This window comes from Cygnus olor, chromosome 6 (genome assembly GCF_009769625.2).
Source record: "Cygnus olor isolate bCygOlo1 chromosome 6, bCygOlo1.pri.v2, whole genome shotgun sequence".
Taxonomy (NCBI): domain Eukaryota; kingdom Metazoa; phylum Chordata; class Aves; order Anseriformes; family Anatidae; genus Cygnus; species Cygnus olor.
The window spans coordinates 2,058,571-2,078,696 of record NC_049174.1 but is presented as its reverse complement, the minus strand read 5'-3'; the positions used below and the strand labels follow the sequence as shown (position 1 = coordinate 2,078,696).

Genomic DNA, 20,126 nt, shown 5'->3' with positions numbered 1-20,126 from the left:
TTCATCCAACTGGGGAACCAAACACTGCTATCATGTGATCATATGATCATACGATTACATGGCTCTAAAGCCCACTGATGCTTCTAGAAAGACTTGGATAAGCAAGGCTCTTGGAGGTAGTACTGAGACCTTCCTGCATGGAGGAGCATTCTTTCCTACATGCATCTTTCCTCTCTGGCAGAATCTGTCCCTTCTTGTCACCCACCGCTGCTGTTCCTCCAGGCCTGCCCAAGGGATGCATCACTTTCCATCAGCTGCAGCTAGTTCTCAGGCGTAGAGGTGGGGGGTATTGTTTATTTCTGGTGTGAGGAAAGTACTTCTCCATCAACTGGTAATGGCTCTGGGAATAATCACATTTGATGGTGACAATTTAAAACTAGATTAGGAGAATCTGAAATCAGACTTTAAAATGTAGAATAAATAGCCTGATTTTAGTTCCCAACCATGTCAATTTCCAGGTGAATGTATAACTCTGTGCCAGTTGAACAATTAAATATTTATTTAATTTTTATTAATTTAAATAATATATATTATTATATAATCATATAATATATAATTATTTATTTTTATTATTTTTATTTAAATATTATATATTTAAATATGGTTTCATACTGTGGAAAGTTTAATTTGTTTCAGTTACCTGTACAAATAATTCTAATCTACAGATCAGTTGCCTCTGGTTTGAATAGCATGTTTAAAACAGCATGTGTCTAAACTTAGCTTGCAATGCTGGAGCAACTTATTAAAACACACAGTTGACATACACTGGGTATGTTAGATATGTACAGATGATAATTGGAGTTTATCATACTAATTCTGAGTAGTTAAATGTGCAGTTTTTTCAGCACAAACACAAAGAATATTAGTGCCATGTCTGAACAAATTACCTGTAATTACTTCCTGTCAAAACTGATGTAAAAACAACAGGAAACAAGTTAACCCTCTTAATTCTCTGATTACTGGATGTGTTATTGTCTGATGCAAAGGGGGGGGGGAAAAAGACATAATGTACCACTACCATAATTTTAGTTCTGTAGTGCCGCATTACTTCACAATTGCGTCAGCATGTTCTCTGCACGCTTTGGTGTCTTTTGTTTGTAAATCATCCCAAGGGAATCCACAAAGCTGCTACTGGCAGTCAGTGACAGAGGCAGGAATTTTATATAGCTTTCACGACAAACCTTTTCCCAAGAATGGCCTCCCTCGTGGTCAATTCCTGGTAGCAGTCTTGTGATAAACATCCTCCATGTGTTTTGGACCTCCTTGTCCATATAAAATGTTACACAGTAGTCTTCTGTGGCATTGCTGTGGAAGGAAATACTTTACATAGACCAGAGATTTTACACTAGTATCTTTCCTTCCCCTACGAAGACAGAGTCCAGTCATCTCCAGCATGTACCAGTGAGTATAATAGGATATTGACTGTTATCCTGGCTGAGCAAACAGTATACTACAAGACAATGAAATGGTGAAATATCATCAACTTCTACAGAATTGTTATGAAAGCTGCAGTTGCAGGGCAAGAATTTCTGTTGTGATCTCCCTAGCTCTCAGTCTGTAGGTGTAAACCCGAGGGGAGAATTTGGTTGCTTTATTAATCCAGGAGTCACATGAAGTCAGCTTTTCCTGTCCCACAGACTGTTTATGAAACTTCAGGGGGATCAAAGAAGTACTGCTTTAGCTTGTGCACAGAAGCAATAAGCCTGGAAATTTAGGATAATATTTTTAGATTAAAATTTTCTGTGGGCATAAAATACTCCTCCAGGAAACTGGTTTGATAGTGGGAGCCATGATATCAGATGCAATGACATTTTGAACCATCTCTTTTGTTACTTCAGAAGTGTTGTGAGTTTTGCAGCTTCTTCACTTGTGAGGGTTGGGTGTTAAAGTTCTAACCATGGTGGAGAGGGTATGAAAGCCTGTTGTACGCTGACTACACTTGGCAGCTTGATAAATAGCTGGTAGCTGTGCTAGCAGCCTGTATCCTTTGCTTTGTAAAATAGGCAGTTTGATCACTTAAAAAAAAAAAAAAGTAGAAACATGCCAAAGTAGTGAATGATATAGGTGAATCAGTGAGGTGTGTTAAGCTTTAATGAAGGAGAGAAGCATGCTGTTAGTGTGATCATCACCTGTCTCTAATGACACATCAGAAGTATTTTCACACCATTCACGTATAGAGTGTTAATGGCATTAGCTCAGAAGAAGCTCAAAAAGAAACAAACTGCATCATTTCCTCTTGAACTGTTCTTCCCTAGAGTTGTTTACTGCTTGTCTGGTTAATGTCTAAATGTGAAAATGGTAGAGCAGAAGATAATTTAGCTGTCCCAATGGGATCACCAAATGCCTGCACTTAAATAGGGTTATGGTGAACTTATACTCCTATCAAGCAGTCAATGTTACGTAGTGTGTTTGTGTTTTTTTAAATTAAGAAAGGTGTTATATAATTGAAAATGTAATTCACTAGTGATGGATCAGCAGTAGCTATAGCCAAGCAAGGGTTAGGGGTGCCACCTCAAGTTAGACATGTAATTAGGGGGTGGAAAAATCAGGGCATCCCCCAGAAACAATTTTTGGAGGGAAACAGTTTGGGGTGCAGAAGGACTTGTCTTTAAACCCACTGTCACAGACTGCTGCGGTGTTGGATTTGACATTAAAATCTCATCTTGGATAAACTGCAAGTAAACTTGAGTTATGTGACTATATCGACTAGGACTGGCAGGTTACGTATGCACATAAAATTCAGGCTGCATGATAAGCTATGTGGGTGGGAAAAAAAAAAACACCTCAGCCTGGGTCTTGAACGGCTTGAAAAGAAAGAGTATTTTGCATCACAGCAGTTTAAAACTTTGTTTAGGGTTTAACCAAGTAGTGGAGCACTATTAGCATAATCTGTTTACTGTCTGGGCAAGTGATGATTGCTCCCAGATAGGCCAAAGGGGAATTACCATTTTGAAAGCATGAAGGGGCGCTCAGTGGCAAGGAGAGAGGAATTCTGAAGTTACCTGGGACTGAATGAATATTAAGAAATCCTTCTCAGTAGGGTGGAGTGAGGAAGAAATCTTGAATCTTAATAACTCCCCAAGTAGGGTGTTGGTAGTACAAAAAGGAAGGATTCCCAAAGCTAGGCTCCCTGTATCCCTCAGGACATAAGCTATGCAAAAGGACTGAATCCCTGAACATCTGTGCTGAGAATCTAACAGCACGTTGGCTGGATAGAGAGGAAGTAGAAGAAACTTCTGGTCTTGCGATAAGTAGATTTTGTACGGCTCCCTCTAATCTCTGTCTTCTGTCTATAAGTGTTTTGTGTGTGATTCAGTTATCTCTTTCGGATTTTTGTATAAAAAATATTTCTATTTGTTATTAATTTACCTGGATTTGAATGACTTCAAGACACCTAACTAATGTTGAGGTATTCCATCCTTTATAGGCATGGTGAACTTTAAACCGGGATGGTGGACCATTTTCATAGTGTGCCTTCCCCTCCAATATATCTCTAAGCTATCCAAAGGATAACCAAGCCCACCTCCACCAAGGTGCCTGGGCTACTGCTGTAGAAATGACAGCTCAGAGCTGTGTGTCAAAGAAACACCACTGGATTGGCAGCATTAGCCAGGAAGCTCCTTGGTATGCATTAAGAAAGTGGGGCCTGTGCAGCTAGTAATACTTAACGTTTTCTATCACTGAATCTTGGCAGCTTTAGTCTATCAGCTGCTAAGAACCGTATTCCACAAAGTATAGGAACATGGACTTAGGGAGGTTTTAGGGAGTGGATACATAGTTAGGTACTGAAACATTCACCACGTACATTTTTTTGAGAATCTAGTCCTAGATGATACAGAGGCTTTCAAAAGTGTCATCTTGCTTAGATTGTACCCATTTAAATCCTTTTACACATTTACTTCTACGTGATGAATATTCATGTGTCTAACCAAAACCAGTAACTCATATTTGTAGCAATTCTGCCTACAACATCAAAGGTTGGACTAATCAACAATAGTCTCTTTCAGTGTTACGTCTTCTGGCAATTTTCAGGTAATTTCAGGAGATTCAGAAATGAAGTCATAATCAGAGGGGGCTGGGGGTTGTTTTGTTTTGTTTTTACCTTTTTTTCCTGGACTGCAGCTGAAGCTACATAAACTCAAATTCTAAGCAGAATTGATCTTAATAAACTGTAAAGAGTGTCTCACCTGTTAAAATGTCTCCTTATGGTTTCAAGTGCTTCTTAGTCTGTATCAAACTTGTTCTTTTAAGGTCACTGTACTTGTTCAGCCAACAAAACTTTCGCATTACTTTTTCTGTCTCATTCTCAGTTCTCTCTTTCTTTTCATCTCATATTTGCATGTTTAAAGTCCACTCCTATTCATCCTATTTAAACCCTCACCTTAATTCGAGAATATCCATTGCCTTCATGATTTCTTACTTGGTTCCACAGACTTTTTTTCTTTCAGTATTTCTGATTATCATCTTCATTCCCCCACCCTCCTCCCCAGTCATCTTGTCTATTCTCTTGATTATTCTCTCTAACTCTTCCTATTAAGCTTCCATGTAGACACTATTATGTCATTCCAGGTGCAGCTGTGTTAAAGTAGTACTGTCCATTGAATTATTTTAAAGAAATAGGAACGAACTGTACTTCTTTCTCCTAAAAGAAAATTAGGCTTTATTGGCAAAGAGACAGGGTGGAACTGGCTGTGAGAAGTTCTATGTCATGTTTCCAGTTGTGCATCTATGCTGGTGTGTAACTTACTGGGATTTTCTGGTGCTTTTGATTTTAACCTACAAGCCCAGTTATTACTGTGCTCGCCTTAATTCTTGCTAGAGTACTTTAATTACTTATATTCATTTGCAAGTCTTGTTCTTCAGACCCCTAGAAATGATAATGTTAATTCAGTATGTCTAACTTTAAAGCACTAAGTGCTATTTTAGGTTCATAAAAGAAATCTACAAAAACTCGAAGATAGTAAATTCTTTTTGAATAGGTAAATGTACTAAATGGCTTCTAGGTTTTTCTTCTCCTCTCTCGTCACTAGTTTTAAGTCACTTTTACTGCCTCTGCATACTGCTGCATCAAAAATAAGAATGTGCTGTTCATTTTATATTTCATCAAACGTTTATGAAACAGTTAATATTTATTGAAATGTCAAAATAATGTTCACTATCTAGAACAAGATCAGCTAGATACCATTGGAAGAGATCTCTAGAAAATATTTGCCCTATATATTCCTGTTAGTTAAGGCTCAAATTTCCCCTCAAATTTGGGTGAAGAGAAATCATCTCTGAGGGTTTATGCAGGTTCAAGGGCCTGTCTGCCCAAAGCTGACTTTAAGAGGAAGGAATCACTATGTCTTCATCATCTTGTCTGGGTAGCTGTATGGAAACTGTCATAGTTCAGGGTTATTGTTTGCCGGTAAAGGATATCTGAGAGAACGATATTGCAAGGGCACCCTTTGCTATGTTGCGTGATAAATGTGATGCGTAGGGAACATCAGACTTCCTGCATATAAGCTGCAGTAGGATGCCTGCTCAACAAATGACATGGATTTCCACATGAGAGGTTATCATGGGCAAAAGACCTTGTGCTATTGCGTTTCTGCAATAACTGCGTGAGATGGAGCTTTGGGGTCATTCACTGAGAATGGGACCGATATACCAAAGCTGTGTGATCTCTTAAACAGGGCTCTATCTAGGAGCAGGAGACCCTCCTGGAAATCATCCTGATCCTCTCAAGATCTACCATGGGATCTCCATGTACATAATGCATGAATATTGAGGCTGTTAGAAAGTTTGTCCTTGCTGAGGTGATTGTATATTGCTAAAGCAACTTCTTCATTTTTTTTTTTCCAGAGATGTAATGGTGAGAGAACTTTAGGAACATTAATCTTAATCTAGACAGGGCACAAATAGTGGGAAGAGGGACATGTGAATGAGAAATACTGAAACTGCTTTTTGAGAGCTTTGGGGACACTATTGTACAGCAGGACAGCTGTCAAAGCTGAAGAGAAAAGGATCTTGCATAATCTGTGTCACTTGCAAAACTGGTTAAATATGTGAAATGAGTTATTGTGCTTGATGTTCTCAGATGCTTTCCTTCTGGCATTCTCCCAACCGAGTATTACATTCTGAATTTTCCCTGAATACTGCTTCAACATATCTGCCATCCACCTTTCCAAAGCAGGGGGTGGGGGGGGCGGGAGAACAAAGCTTTTTGACACTGCCAATTCTTTCGGGCACCTGAGGCAAGTGCCACTTGTCTGTTCCAGGCTATCTTCCATTTTACTTCTCTTCAGGTCAAACCTCTTATTTTCTTCTATTAAAGTAGTGAACGTATAATCATGTGCTTTTTCACCCCTTTAATTTTGTCTGAAACTGATTCTGACCCTTTGGTTTTAATTACCCTGAGACAATCCTGAACTACATTTAAAAACTCTTTGTGAAGCAAGTCCATTCTGTACATCTTAATTGTATTTTTCAAATTGAGGGTTCCTGCCATTCAGTCTTCAGGTATATTTGAACTGCATACCGAGTTTTGTAGTTAACCTTCTAGAAAGTCTTTCTATGGAGCACTATCTCCAGTTAGTAAGAACCCAGTTCAGGTTCAGAAGTGAAGGAGCTAGTAGACCACTACCAATTCCTTTTTGTCAGGAAAGAAGTGAGAGCAAGGCAGTGCATCTGGTTAAGAGCATTAGTTATTAACTGTGCATTTCTTCTATTTTGTTTTTCAAATGTGTACCCATTGTTATAACCAAAGTGGACTCGCAAGAGCAGAGCAGCAGAATTACAGACTTCAGGGCTTTTTATGAGTTTGTCTTGTGTTGGCCAAGAATTATTATTACTTTAATTCCATCTGGATAAAGGATGCTTACCAGCTCCTCAGCAATTTGTTCGCTGTGATTTTTATGGGCGTGCAATCCTATAGCCTTCTCCAATTTCTTATCATTGGTTGCTAGCTCTGGAGGAAAACAACAAGAAACAGGGACTAATAGGAATTAAATTAGCCCACTTTCACACCCCACCTTCAGTAAATCTGTACCTGAGTAAAAGTTGTTGGTAACTAGAAGGAAGAACAGAAGCTCAGAAAAACAAAACTTGTAGCTCAAGTGAGGCAGGTTTGTACTGACTTCCCAGATGGAGGACACTGCAAGTACTCTCTGTGAGGATGCTCTAAGTCCAATTCCTCTCTTACTGCAGGAATATGTCAGACTTAATGCGGCTCAGTCCATATCTCTTCAGCATAATTATTGGCTTAACTTTAGACCTTCCCCTCTCATACAAAAGAATAAAGCACCCTGGCTTTGCATTGACAGGATGTCAACCCTCTACAGTGAAGCACTACACCTGTTCCTGCAAGAAGAAACCTCAGGGAGACAGTGGAATTAAGCTAGTTTGAAAATGCAGCATCTGGCATCTTCCCTCTAACAGAGAAGGAAAGATCACTGCTGGAATCACAGGACACTGAAACAGAAATAAAGCAATTATTAATCTAGTGTACACTTGTATATTTTGGGATATGCTGAAGGCAGTGTTCTTACATTACTTCTAAAGTAATTATAAATACTTGAAGGGTTTTTGGAAGTTTTTTTTAACATTGCAGTTTTAAATTTGCAAAGTCTGTTAGCATGTAGCTTAAAGTTGAATGTTTGAATAAATGTTCAGAGTAAGGAAATAGAAGAAAATGCTATCATAAACTTTAGTCACGGTGCAACAGGTGAGAGGAATCCTAAACCAGCCAGTAACTGCCACAACAGAAATCCTGCTCTGGAAAAAGCATGGTAATTTATGTTTGTCAATACAGCTCTATGTATGTAACTACATGTATTTTCAGATTTAGACCAGGTAACGTTGCAGTAAATGATAGCCTCTCCATTTATTATCATTTAAACCAGTTGGTAAAGCCCCAACCTTCTAATGTGAAAACTAGTCATATGAGAAATGTCAATCAAAGGAGACAGTCTATTAGCCAGCTGAATGCTGCATACCTAATTACACATCTTCTAATGCTTTGGCTAGAAAGCTACTCTCCTAGAAAGCCATCCTCAGGGCACAGCTAGTTTTCTATTCCTGCTGTGCAGCCTTAAGCAGTTCAGAGATGGAAGTTCACTAGATTACAATATTTTATTTACTTAATTACAATATATTTGCTCCATTCTTCTCCAGCAAGACCATTTACCCTGATTCCATCTTTGCATTACGTGTCTTTAGATATGGGGTTATTTACACATTTGTGAAACAGAATCCATTTTGACTGTGAGTGATTAGAGTGCACATCTGATCCCTGGAAAGGACTTGCGCTAGTTTATGAACTAACATTAATAAGGCATTCACGTAAGTCTTCAGACATTGCTGGAGCTGTGGTGGCTTAGATATGGAAAAGCTGCTTGTCCAGACTAATAGCTCTTCCTGTCAGAATCAGAACTATTATAAACTGCTCTGTAGTTGTTACATATAGAATTGCAACGGTTAGACACAGGTTTGTTTTTTTTTTTCACCCAAATTCAAGGAGGGTGGGGTCAGACTTTGTTTCATATTTAATATGATATATGGATGGACTGAAGCAAAGTGGCTTTGGGCTTTGGTTGTTCCCAGTGTCAGCAGAGTCCCTGGATATGATCATCTAGCTGGTTTGGTCTTCTGTAAATGGTCATGATTTCACTTCTCATGTTGTACAACATGATTTAAAATACACCTTAAAGATTCCCATAAACACTTGCAAAGGTCAGACTAAAATGGTGTAGTCGGTCAAATGTGGGACAGCTTCAAGTATTTTGCAGCTCTGCAGCATTACGTCTGCCAGCACATCTCAAGAACTCCATGAAACCAGCATTGGTGGTTTCTGGCAGGTGTGCTGAACTGCTACCTCAAGCAAGAAAACCAAATAGCTGAAAACCTGAAGTTATCTAGTTCCTAATCTTAAAAAATTAGGAGGCAAATGGACAAAAAAGTGGCTAAACAATGTTGTAATTAGTATTGCAATGGTGAATGGATATAGGGCTGCCATCCTTTTCAGCACTCTCTTATGAAACCTCCAAGAGCTCATTGCTGGTTCAGGCTTTGTTTCAGCTCAACAAACATTGAGTTTCTAACTAGTGTTATGTCTTGTAAAAGGAAGTGCCTTTTTGTGTAATAGGCATCATTCTGATTTCAGGACTAGAGTACTGGAACTGAAATTACATGCATTGCAATTACAACTTGATGTAAATTAATGTGACGCCAGTCAGCAGCTCTAAATGTAGATTCCCCCCCTTCCCCGCACAAATGTAGAACCAAGCTATTTTGGTGGATTTCAAATTTACCAAATTCCTAATGCAGAATAAGAAAATTCTCTAAACTTCTGGAAAAAAAAAAATACAAGAATGCATGCTTTGGGATGTATGGCAGTCTGTCTCTGCATCTGTATTTGGTTCTGTTAAGGCTTAACCAGCAGGCTGCTCAGCACGGCTCAGCTTCTCACTCACGTCCTCCCTCAGTGGGATGGGGGAGGGAATGAGGGGGGAAAAAAAGCAAAACTCAAGGGTTGAGATAAAGGCAGTTTAATAGGGAAAAGAAAAATAAAAGAATACACAACACAAATGAAGCACGCCGTGGTTACTAGCCACCCACTGGCCAATGCCCAGCCTGGCACCCAGCCAGCTCCCCCATTTTTATTGCTGAGCCTGGTGCCACGTGCTGGGGAATATCCCCGTGGTCCATTTGGCTCTGCTGTCCTGGCTTCTTGTCAGCCTCCCCACTGGCAGGGCAGTATGAGAAGCCAAAAAGTCCTTGACTTAGTATGAGCACTGCTCAGTACCTAAAACATTCGTGTGTCACCGTAATTTTCCTCCTAAATCTAAAACACAGCACTATTACCAGCCGTTGTGAACAAAATTAACTCTATCCCAGATGAAACCAGAACTGGTTCATGTTATTTATTCTCTTTTATGTATTGATTTACATATAGTAGTAGCTTGTTTGTTTGTTTTATTTTGAACTTTTTGGGGAAGGAGCCTGTGCTTACTATATTTGCAGAGAGTAGGCTAGTATATGCAACTCTGCTTGGCTGGGGTCTCAGCTCCTGCAGCTGTGTACAGAAGCAGCTCCATTCACCTGGCACCCTTGCTGGTTCCAGTTAGACTTTTTCCTGCAGCTGATCTACAGGAGCGGGCCCTAAAACAGCAAGGTAAAACTTCCTACAAAGTGGTCAAACAAGAACTCCCTATGAAATGTAGCTCTTCAATAAAATCCTCTAGGCACAGAAATGAAGGCAAAACAAAGAGGCAACGTATTTTTAAGGCAGATGGTACATGGTTTCTATAGTACCCACACTGCATACTTCTCTGCAACAATTTCTGACAGTTAAAAGCAATAAAAAACCTTGTTGCTTACAATGAAATAAAATCAGTCCAAAGAAACTAAAAGTTAAAACAATTTTCTTGAGGGTGTGAGGTAGGAGAGAGCTTTTCTTCATGTGCAAAGATCTCTATGGTATAGAAAGCAAGCCATGCCAATTACTGATAGCTGTCCACTACTGCTTAATTATAGATGTGTTTATTTTATATATTTTTCTCTTCTATTTTACTAAAAAAAAAAAAAAAAACTATTGAAACTGTGGAATTTGAGAAACAAAATGGACTTGGAAATTTAATCCAGATCTTAGGGAAGTGAGCATATTTTAGTAGATTTTTAGATCAGCTGTTTGTTTCCTGCTTTTTTCATAAAGCCCCATAAAGTCTGGGAGCAGAGCATACAGATACCTCTCAGCATATTGGAGAGGCCTAAAAGTTAGTTTCAAATAAAAGGAGAACCAAAGTCATCTTGGTTCTTACAGAATTCAGTGTGTATGAAGCATTTCAGAGGAAAAAAAAAAAAGACTTATATGGTTATGGTGTCACATGCCTGACAGAAATCAAGATTTATTTATTTTTTAATGTGTATGCACTGTACCTAAGGAAATGACATGGCTTTCAAAATGTCTGGCTATTAGTATCTAGGAGTCTCCAGAAGTGGCAGAATCTGGAAAAGATGGAAATGCTTGGTCGTGTCATGGCAGTGTCCGTACACACACACACACACACACTGGCTTCGTGTCTCACTGAGCTCTACCTTCCCTAACAGATACACCAAATCTGGCAAAGAGTATGGTCGCCACCACAATTTTTGGTAATGATTGTGGCATGCGAAGGATGTGATTCAGCAAGACCCTAAGGCGTGTGAGTGACTCACTCTTAGCGTATTTGCATTCCCATTGATTTGAATGGGCTACTAAGCATCTGAGTTGAGGTAAATACTTGCCTGGGTAAGCCTAGGAATATATCTTAAACTCTTGAATTGGAGTCTGATAAAGGGTAAGTACCATTTTCCTTTATAATCTTGTTTCATCATCATTTTCAGGGAACAGTGAAACCAGCCTTCTTTTAGTTTCCATAGGTGACTACAGGAAATTACTGCTTTAGGGTAATAGAAAGCAATTTTTTTTTCACGTTGTCTTGGAACTTTACCAGCTACAAGCACAATGAGGGGTGGAGGGAGGAAAGTCTCACATCCCATTGTCTGAACAGGACTTACTGTTCCCTGTTCAACATCACTGTACTTCAACATCACTGTTTTTCTAGCAGCTTACAGACTCATCAGATAGAAAGCTGCTTTCTGCCAAAGATGATACACATGTTTTTGAGTGCATGGGTAGTGAAGAAACTGTCATTCACATATCACTTGCCTGGTTTTTAAGCACTTCAGTAATCATTTCTACCTTGTAGTTTGTGGATGCTTTGCAGTACTTAAGACTAAATTGTATTAAAATCTTAGCCTAAAACATTTCAACAAAGTAGTTTTCCTATAGGCATCTCAAAATGATGTATAAAAACGTTCATGCCTTTTTTTAAAGGCATAAGACCAATGTTGAAGTAAGTTGTCTAAAAAAGCTCTAGCAGTCAGCTTTTTTGTGGGAGGTTGCTGATGTCTGGTTTTGCTCCTCCTAGGACGTGACAAAATGAAATGACAGGAAAACATTTCTTGACTCCTTTCTGAACTTATGTTAACAACTCACTTTCTTCCGAAAACAGAACAGAGTTTCAAGACCATACAAATATTATTGCTAAGCTTTAAATGCCCTGAAAACAATGTCAGGCTAAAGCAAACAAAGTCCACTGAGGAGAAGCTATTTTTATTAGGATGTTAACTTCAGCAGCACTGTGACAGTGTGTGTGACTGTGTAAGCATCAAATAGGAAAACATTCTCAAGCTGCCTCTTCCTGTGTGATATTGAAGGAAAACTGTTTAAAACTTAACTCTCAGAAGATTGTTCCTGGCAGGAGCAAAACGTGTGTATTCCACAACCTCTATCTCCAAGGCAGTTTGCCTGAGGTGCTATGTAACAGGAGTCACTGGTTAGCAAGTAACTTCAGGGGCCTGCATGGAGAAGAGCGGGTAGTGGAGACAGCAAGCTTCAGTTTTACATTTGAACCCTTATCAGTGACAAGTTTTTCTTAGCAATTACTCTATTCTTATATTCTTATTGCTATTCAGTTACAATTCCATCTTCGCACGTGCTGTTACAGAGACAAACCATCAGCACTGGTTTAAATGTTTTAAAAACTGTTTCTTGACCTTCTTAAAAAAAAAAAAACTCAAATGACAATTCGGTAATGTCCTAATACCAGCATGACTTTTCTGCAGCTGCATTTGTCATGGGAGTAAGAAGAATTGAAGGAAGAGCCAAAGGGGGAAATCTGCCTTAGCGCGCCTCACAGCTATTTTGGATCTGCATCATTTCAAGGCAGTGGGCAGTTGCAAATGTGACTGTCTTGCACACATCTATGTTGACCAGGTTATGTTAGCAGGAAGAGTGACTCTCTTTTGTCCTCAGGAGATCACTGACTTTTGAGACGAATGCTGTTCTTGTGCTGTTTTGCAATGCAGCACAAGTGGTATTTAAAAAAGAAAAAGTTGCAGTAATTTTGATCCTCCCCACTCTCTCCCACAAAAACTGCTTCTTTCTGCATTACATTTTGGATTACAGTAACAACTTTCAGCAATAACCTCTGAAAAATAGCCCTCTGCTGCTTCTCTGTTGGCAATAACTGGCCCTGATGCACTGCATACGTCTCGGTGCTCAACAGCCCAAAGGTTCTGTGAAGCAATTTGAAGTGACTTCTTAAACTTCTTAAAAATACAGTGATTTAAAAAAGAAATTGCATAGATAGCAGCTATTCCTGTTGAGGGAAGTGACTATAGGCCATGCAGACTCCTTCTCCTGTAAATGAGGAAGAAGAGAAAGAAGGAAATTATGTGAATCAGACACTGCTGTCCTGCATGATGAATTTGGCACTCAGCTTTATGTAAGTGGACTGATCTGTTCCTTAAGGGGAGGGGGCACATGCAGTAGTTTCAGGTGCACCACAGCTGGCAGTTCCTTTTTTGATTCACTGCTTTTGAAGTTGTGATAACCAAGGCTATTTTTGTCTAATTATCATCTATAATGATGGACAACATTAGTATGCCTTCATTTTAGGATAGGGAGTGTAGATTACATCAAAACAGAAGTCCCCTTGGAAAAACAGCAGTGAATTCCAGTCATTCTTATGCTATATATTTAACACAGTCTGTAATATAAATAATGTTGTCCTGGAATTGCACTGTCCAGATTACACACTTTTTGGTCATTTGAGATAAGCTTAAGTAAAACTGTGTGAGCAGGCTTTGGGATGAGTATTTCCCATAATCTTGCCTCTGCTTCACATGGGAATTTGGCAATGACTCAGCCCCGACCAGGTACGCATGACCTGTACAGCCCTGAGCAGTCTCTTTTCAAGTAACTGGCTTGTCTAAAATATTCTTATTCCCAGCTTCCTTGCAAATTACTAGTTAATATTGACTTTAGTTTTACCTTCTGTTTAGTTTTATGAAAGTGTCTTGAAGCTCCTTCTTTTCATTATACATTGATTTGCCAAAGGATACTATGTTGTGCTTCAGAAACTAATTCTTAGGATTTTAGTGAACTGGAAATTTGATAGATTAATGGCTTTCAAACTTTAAATTTTATTTGCAGTTAATCCAGCGGATTTGTCTCATGTATATAACCTTTAATAGAAAAGTGATTCTGAAAATGTAAATGAAATTACACCGTTAAGAGTTTTACTTAACTATACTTTACAACTTACTTGTTATAAAGAACAGCTTTTGGCTGTTTACCATTTAGTTTTAAATAACCTTGGAATGTACTGCTTTACCAACTGAAGGCAAGAACTCGATCTTGTATTTTTTTCCTTGGGGAAGTCCACAATAATTTCATTAGAGGTATCATGGAGGCTCATCTGAGTTTCCCATTGTGTTTATGGGAATGAATTTTCAAAAAATAGATATAGTTATAAAGTGGAATGTAAGGGATAATAGAAAAGAAGGTTATCTGTGAGAGGTGGAAAGATGTAAATAGTCTGAGTGAAATCAAGAATTTTTGAGCATAACATTTATTTATTTCAATTATGTCAAAACTGGCATCAAACTTGTTTCAGGCTGTTTTGCTTCCTCTGAGATTGACAGTCTGCTAGTTATCTCAGTAATTACTGCTAGCCAACCCAGCCATTGTACAAATTTCTCTCTACTTGTTTACTGGTTCCAACCTCTCTTCCATTTCTAAAAGATAACGGGGTGTATTCATAATGATTACTCCGTCCTGCTGCCGCTGCTATAGCTCTATCTCAGTGGAGTTGCTTCTGTTTTATATAAGTCATCATGTGAAATTGCAAAGTCATACACAGCTGAAAAATAGCAGTGAAGCAGGGCCTCCCCATTTCTCTGCATCTCCTCGCGGCTTCTAGTTGTGTGCATTCACATGACCTGTCCCTCCGGGTAATTTCACTAGTATTCATCTCAGATTTTCACATTTCTTGTCATTTAGACCATGTTGTGTGTGAGCCTGTGCTTCATCAGTGTGTGTATCAGCTGAAGTTTGCTTTCTTCTCCATAGCTGTTTATGCTTAAGTTCACACTCCTACTTGTGTCATTAAAACTGTAATTATCATCCAACTGCGCGAAGCATTTTCAGGCATGAAAATAAAGCTGCAGCACCTAGACGTACTGTCAAATGGTTGTAGTTAAAGATTTGGGAATCAGGCCATTTCCTAATGTCATTCATAATTCTTCTGGCATCTCTTTATTTCCTGAAGAAATAGGGGTCTTTAACATGCTTCATTGTAGAATACAGTGGAACTAATAATAATAATAATAAAGTAAATTATGGGGAAAAGTAAAAAAAGAACAACCAACTTCAGTACATGACAGCATTTCAAAGAGAGGTGGTGTACCTTTAATACTGATAGGACCCTGAGGGCCACCATCCAGCTGCTCCCTCCAGTTCCTACATACCTTGTTATCAGGCATGGAAGGACCAACACAGCTAAGCTTAAACCAACTCTTTTGTGAGTTAGCTGAGCTCTCTAGACTGTGAGCCAGCTATCAGTAATTTTAAGTTTGAGATTCATTCTGTTGATTTTTTAGATTTTGCTACTGGTACAGTTGATTTAAAGGAAAACAAACAAGCATAAAAAACAACCCTTTCATAATTTTATTTCTGCAAGCAGTATCTGTGGTGTTTGTTTTCCCTGACAGTGCTTCTTCTTGCCTCCTGTCTTCTCTGTGGATGTCCCTTTGAGGCTTGGGATCTGTGATAAAGAAGGGATGAGGCTATCCAGCATCCTCCCTCATCCATTCAAGCTTAAGTTACTGAAGTATATCCACAGTAGCTCATAGTGACTCCCCTTTCCACTATTGAAATTTCAGACGATCAACCTCTCCCGAGGTATTCAAAACTGGTAGCCAGTAACTTAAGGATATCTTGGCTTCCCAATTCCACCCACTGATAATGGAGGAATTGCATTTGTTTAACATTTGTCATTTCCACTTTCATGTGTAACAGAGGTGAAAGAAAAGTAAATTTCACCCCAGCTTCTGACTAAAATGCAGCTTTAGCAGAACTGTTTCTATTGCTCATCTAGGTCTTGGTTATACATAAAGACTGCCAATCATCCAAGTAGAGATTAAAAATTGGCAGGGACTGACTTAAAAGATACTGACCTTCATTGTTTTCCTTGCCTGTTCATAGATTCTTTCAAATAATGTCAGGGACAGTATCACTAATTTTTTTCCATTCTATTTGAGAAGAGGGCGTAAAGTTCCTCAACATGTAAAGAGATTACATTAAAGTCAATATTTCCTTTTCAGCAAGGTGGGTCAGTTCTGGAATTGATCCAGTTTGCTTTCATAAATACAAGCCTTTAGAGGAATTTTCAACATACTCCACCCAGCCAGCTAACACAGCTTTGTTTAATGTTTTGAACCCTGCATGGCTCCAGTGGAGAATATCCCATATTTATTGATACAGAGCTCTTCTGTGGTTGTGACCATAAGTTCTTTGTGCTCAGCAGTCTCAGCCTAGTCATGTGTTGAAGGAAGCAGCTGACTGGCCTTTCCCCCTCTCATCATGCCTTTTTTACTATCTTATCCTAAAAAAATAAAAAATAAAAAATAATATATCTCACAATCCTATAAGATATGTCAATCCAAAACCTATGTTCTGCTTACGTGTTATAAGAAGTGAAAGGCTGAAGAGGAAGTGGTGTGACAGAGCAGTGTAAACTGCACATGTGACAAATCATACAATACAGTAGACGGTCTGGGTCATATCCTTTGGTATAAACTCTAAACTTATTTCTGTAACTAGTGCTACAGAAAAGATTCCACAGCAACAGGTGTCTTTAAAAGGCAGGAAGGAATGAGAAAAATAAATAAACCCAAATCAGCCAGAGAGGAAGGCCATGAAATACTGTCTTCATCTTTTAATATCTTCCATTTTGAATCTTCTCCTATGCCTGCTACTGGCAAATCTGGTGTGTCTCGGATCCTATGAAAGGGCTTTTGGCTGCTTTAGATAGTAGGACTGGCAAATTGTGTTAAAAGGAAATAACAAAAAAACAAAAGCAGAGATTTAATCAAAGTTCACCCACCAAGAGTTTTCCTATGGATAAGCTATAGTAGCATTTGCTAGCTTCCCAAAATGAATGAAAGGTCTACAAGTCATACTTGTATCTTTCCATATTCCAGGAAAAAAAAGCTGTGTGGAACAAATACTTCAGTTGTTGCTGCAGCATCACACCCTTTTGTGTATGGCCTTTGATGTTTATGTAACCTTAGCCAATGTAACCTACAGCAAATGAAAAAGGTTTTAATTTTTGTCACTAAAAATGTCAGTGTGTATTTAAAAACAAACAAAAAGCCTAACCCTTCCCACAAAGAGTCTGACTCAAAAACTTCTAAAACAAACTTCCCTAAAATCTGTATCTTGTTTTGGCATATTTAAAAAAAATAATAATAATCATGGACTTCTTTTTAAACCAATTTCCTGTCAATATTTACACTAGTACCATATTTAAAATTACATAAAGTCATTGACGTTAATACTTTTGCTTCAAATACTTTTGTTTTTATGCATATGTCTATACATGTATATATGCTGCCCATGTGGGGGAGTATGCATATGTTGTTGTAAAGGAAGAAGGGTAAGAATTGTTCCTTGGAAAACAACAACAAAAACAAAGCTCAGATATATTTTCCCTTTTTGTCCTTTATTATGAGTAAAGAAACTTTCCCATGGTCCTTTTTGGTTGGTGAAAAACCAACCAGGCCTACTTTGAATTATCATTGGAATTTCTACAGATAAAACCTATTAAAACTTTAGTAAACAAGTGCACCAAACAGGCTTAAACAAGATCAAATTCTTGAGCAAGAATTTGAAAAAAGACACATATAGTCTCTACTAAAACTGCTGTTTTTATATACTGCCTTGGAGTAAATAAACTTGGCCTTTAAATTCAATGTAAACAGGCCAAGAAATCCCCCAGAGGACATCACTGCCTATTTCCAAGCATGAGCTTTAATCACAGAATCACTACTTGCTTGTACTGATACTTAAGCTCACCTGGACGCTTGAACACCTTCGCTTATGTCCTTGCCATAAGCAAAGTTTTTCCTGCATCGGTACGCAAATTCATAGCCTGAAAATGAGTGCACGTCAAACAACTGTATTGAATATTGAAAGTACAGGTAAATCTGTGCAATAAAATTAACCATGTAGGGTTATATAGTATGTTGATAAGCTCAAAGCAGAGGAGACAACTATCAACAGGTCATGTTCTGAGATCCAGATTAGGAAACTATGTAATGAGGAAATAAAATGCCTTTTGTAAGATTCCTTGATATTTCACTTAAGCAGTTCTTGTTAGCATACTTCTGAGTAAAGTCTCCTGTAGTAAAGCTCTTCAGTTCCAAAGGAATTTGGTAAAATCTCTCTGTTTGGAAAGTAGGCTTTGCCCTGTTAGCCATTTGCTACCTCCTCAAGATTAATTCTGCCACTTGCTATCTCCATGAAACTCCTTCAACAAGATGAATAATATTTATAGGTCACCGTCAAATAAAAAAAAAAAAAAGCCATTCTGACTTTGATTCAGGCTCTCAGAATGAATGAAAAACAAGAACAAAAGCTAGAACGGTGGTTTAAAGAACAGGAAAGGAAATAGATAAACCACAAAAGCAGGTATGCTAGCACTCAAATTGCCATAAATTCTGATAAATCTTTGGACCAAGCTTAGAGATGATTTTGAACGAAGGAGGAAGTTGATTTTTTTCAAGCCACCATCTTGGCTTTTCTTGAGACATCAATATTTTAAAAGCAATAAAATAAGGTTGAGCTCTTCAGTCAAGAAAAAGCTGAATTTGCCAGAGACTTGTGCTTTAGGGGTATAAAACTTAATTTTGGTAACAAATGGTTACGTTTTGTTCCCACTTAGTAGATGATGTGTCAACACCTTCAACTAATAGCTTTCTAAGCAAATCTGTCCTGGTTAAAGTTTTGTTGTTGTTGTTTGGTTTGGTTTGGTTTTTTCCTCCTCGTTATTATTCCTAATCTCCAAAGAATATGTCCGAGACTCTTCCTTTTGCTTACAGACAGAAGCAGTACTGGGATGTAAGAAGTGAAACCTTCTGCAGAATTATGAACAGGATATATGAATGTAAGAGGAAGCAAAACCTAAATTCTCCTTTTTAAAATTAAAAATGACTAAAAACTTGCTTCTAAACAACCTATGTACATATATGCATATGTATATACTTTCTATCCCCCACATGGAGTTGGGTTTTACAAAGGGAGAACAGGAAATCAGTGTATGGGATCTCTCAAATTCTGTCCAACCTTGCACTTCTCTTTAGGCCTGCATCTTGTATCCAAAACAGAACATCATGTTCTGTTTCTTCCTTTATCATCTCCCCTGATAACACAGTTAGCTGACCTAAACTGGGCTTTGATGACCAAACACATCAGGTCCATGGGATACAGGAAAGGGAAAGAGGTCCCAGCACTGGAGCTGGAAATGTGTCTCCAGACAGGACCTCATCTTGAGAGGAGCGCTGTTAGAAGCCCCAGTCTGCTTTTGCAGCATTATACCACGAGCCCTCGGATGTTACTTGACAGGATATATTTCCATCCTGCAAATCAATGGGCAATGCAGCGGTACTCAAAAAGTGTCCTGTGAGAAGAGAAGAGGGAGGGAAAAAAAAGTTCTGTTCTAAAAGTATAGCAACATATTCTGTTCAGTGCTTAAATGCTGAAAAAATAATCTGGATCTGCTGCATACATTTGTTGTCCAAAGCTACAAGCACTCCTGCAGTGCTGGCTTCCAGGTCTTGTACAAGTTTCCCTGCAGCACAGAAAGTTGTTCCATGTGCTTTACAAGGAGGCATGCTTCTCATAGTAATGCCTGATTTAATAGTTCTTGTACTTGCTTTGTGAAGCTAAGATGTAGAAACTCATACTTTCTTTCCTTTAAGTATCCATGCACAGGCAGTTTGTGTACTAAAATATATGGTTAAGACTAGGGAGAAGTGACCTAACTGCAAGGTCAGTGTACCTTGTATCTAATGACTAATGTCAGAATCAGGTCTGTATTTTTTTTCCTGTACAAAAATGCTGAGAGAGAAAGGACTGCTTTTGAGGCAGAAATCATTCAAATCAACATATAAATAATCTGATGTGCTGTTTTGGTATAGAGCTTTGTAATCACTTTAACGGTCTCCAAACTTTGACCTGAGCTGTGAAGAAGAAAAAA

The 20,126-nt window shown here is 38.5% G+C and overlaps 1 protein-coding gene across 3 annotated transcripts in view; it reads left to right on the top strand.

Annotated features, from left to right (window-relative positions):
* SLC39A10 (solute carrier family 39 member 10) overlaps positions 1–20,126 on the top strand; it is an 89,548-nt gene that overhangs the window by 26,819 nt on the left and 42,603 nt on the right. The window contains exon 1 of one of the 3 annotated variants that reach the window (XM_040562706.1): positions 11,295–11,318. The exons of 1 other annotated variant lie outside the window; for it this stretch is intronic. The gene's annotated coding sequence lies outside the window, so the exon portion shown is untranslated. Of the gene's footprint in view, positions 1–11,294; positions 11,319–13,234; positions 13,311–20,126 lie in introns of those variants that run through there. One more of the 3 variants, XM_040562701.1, reaches the window with a different exon arrangement.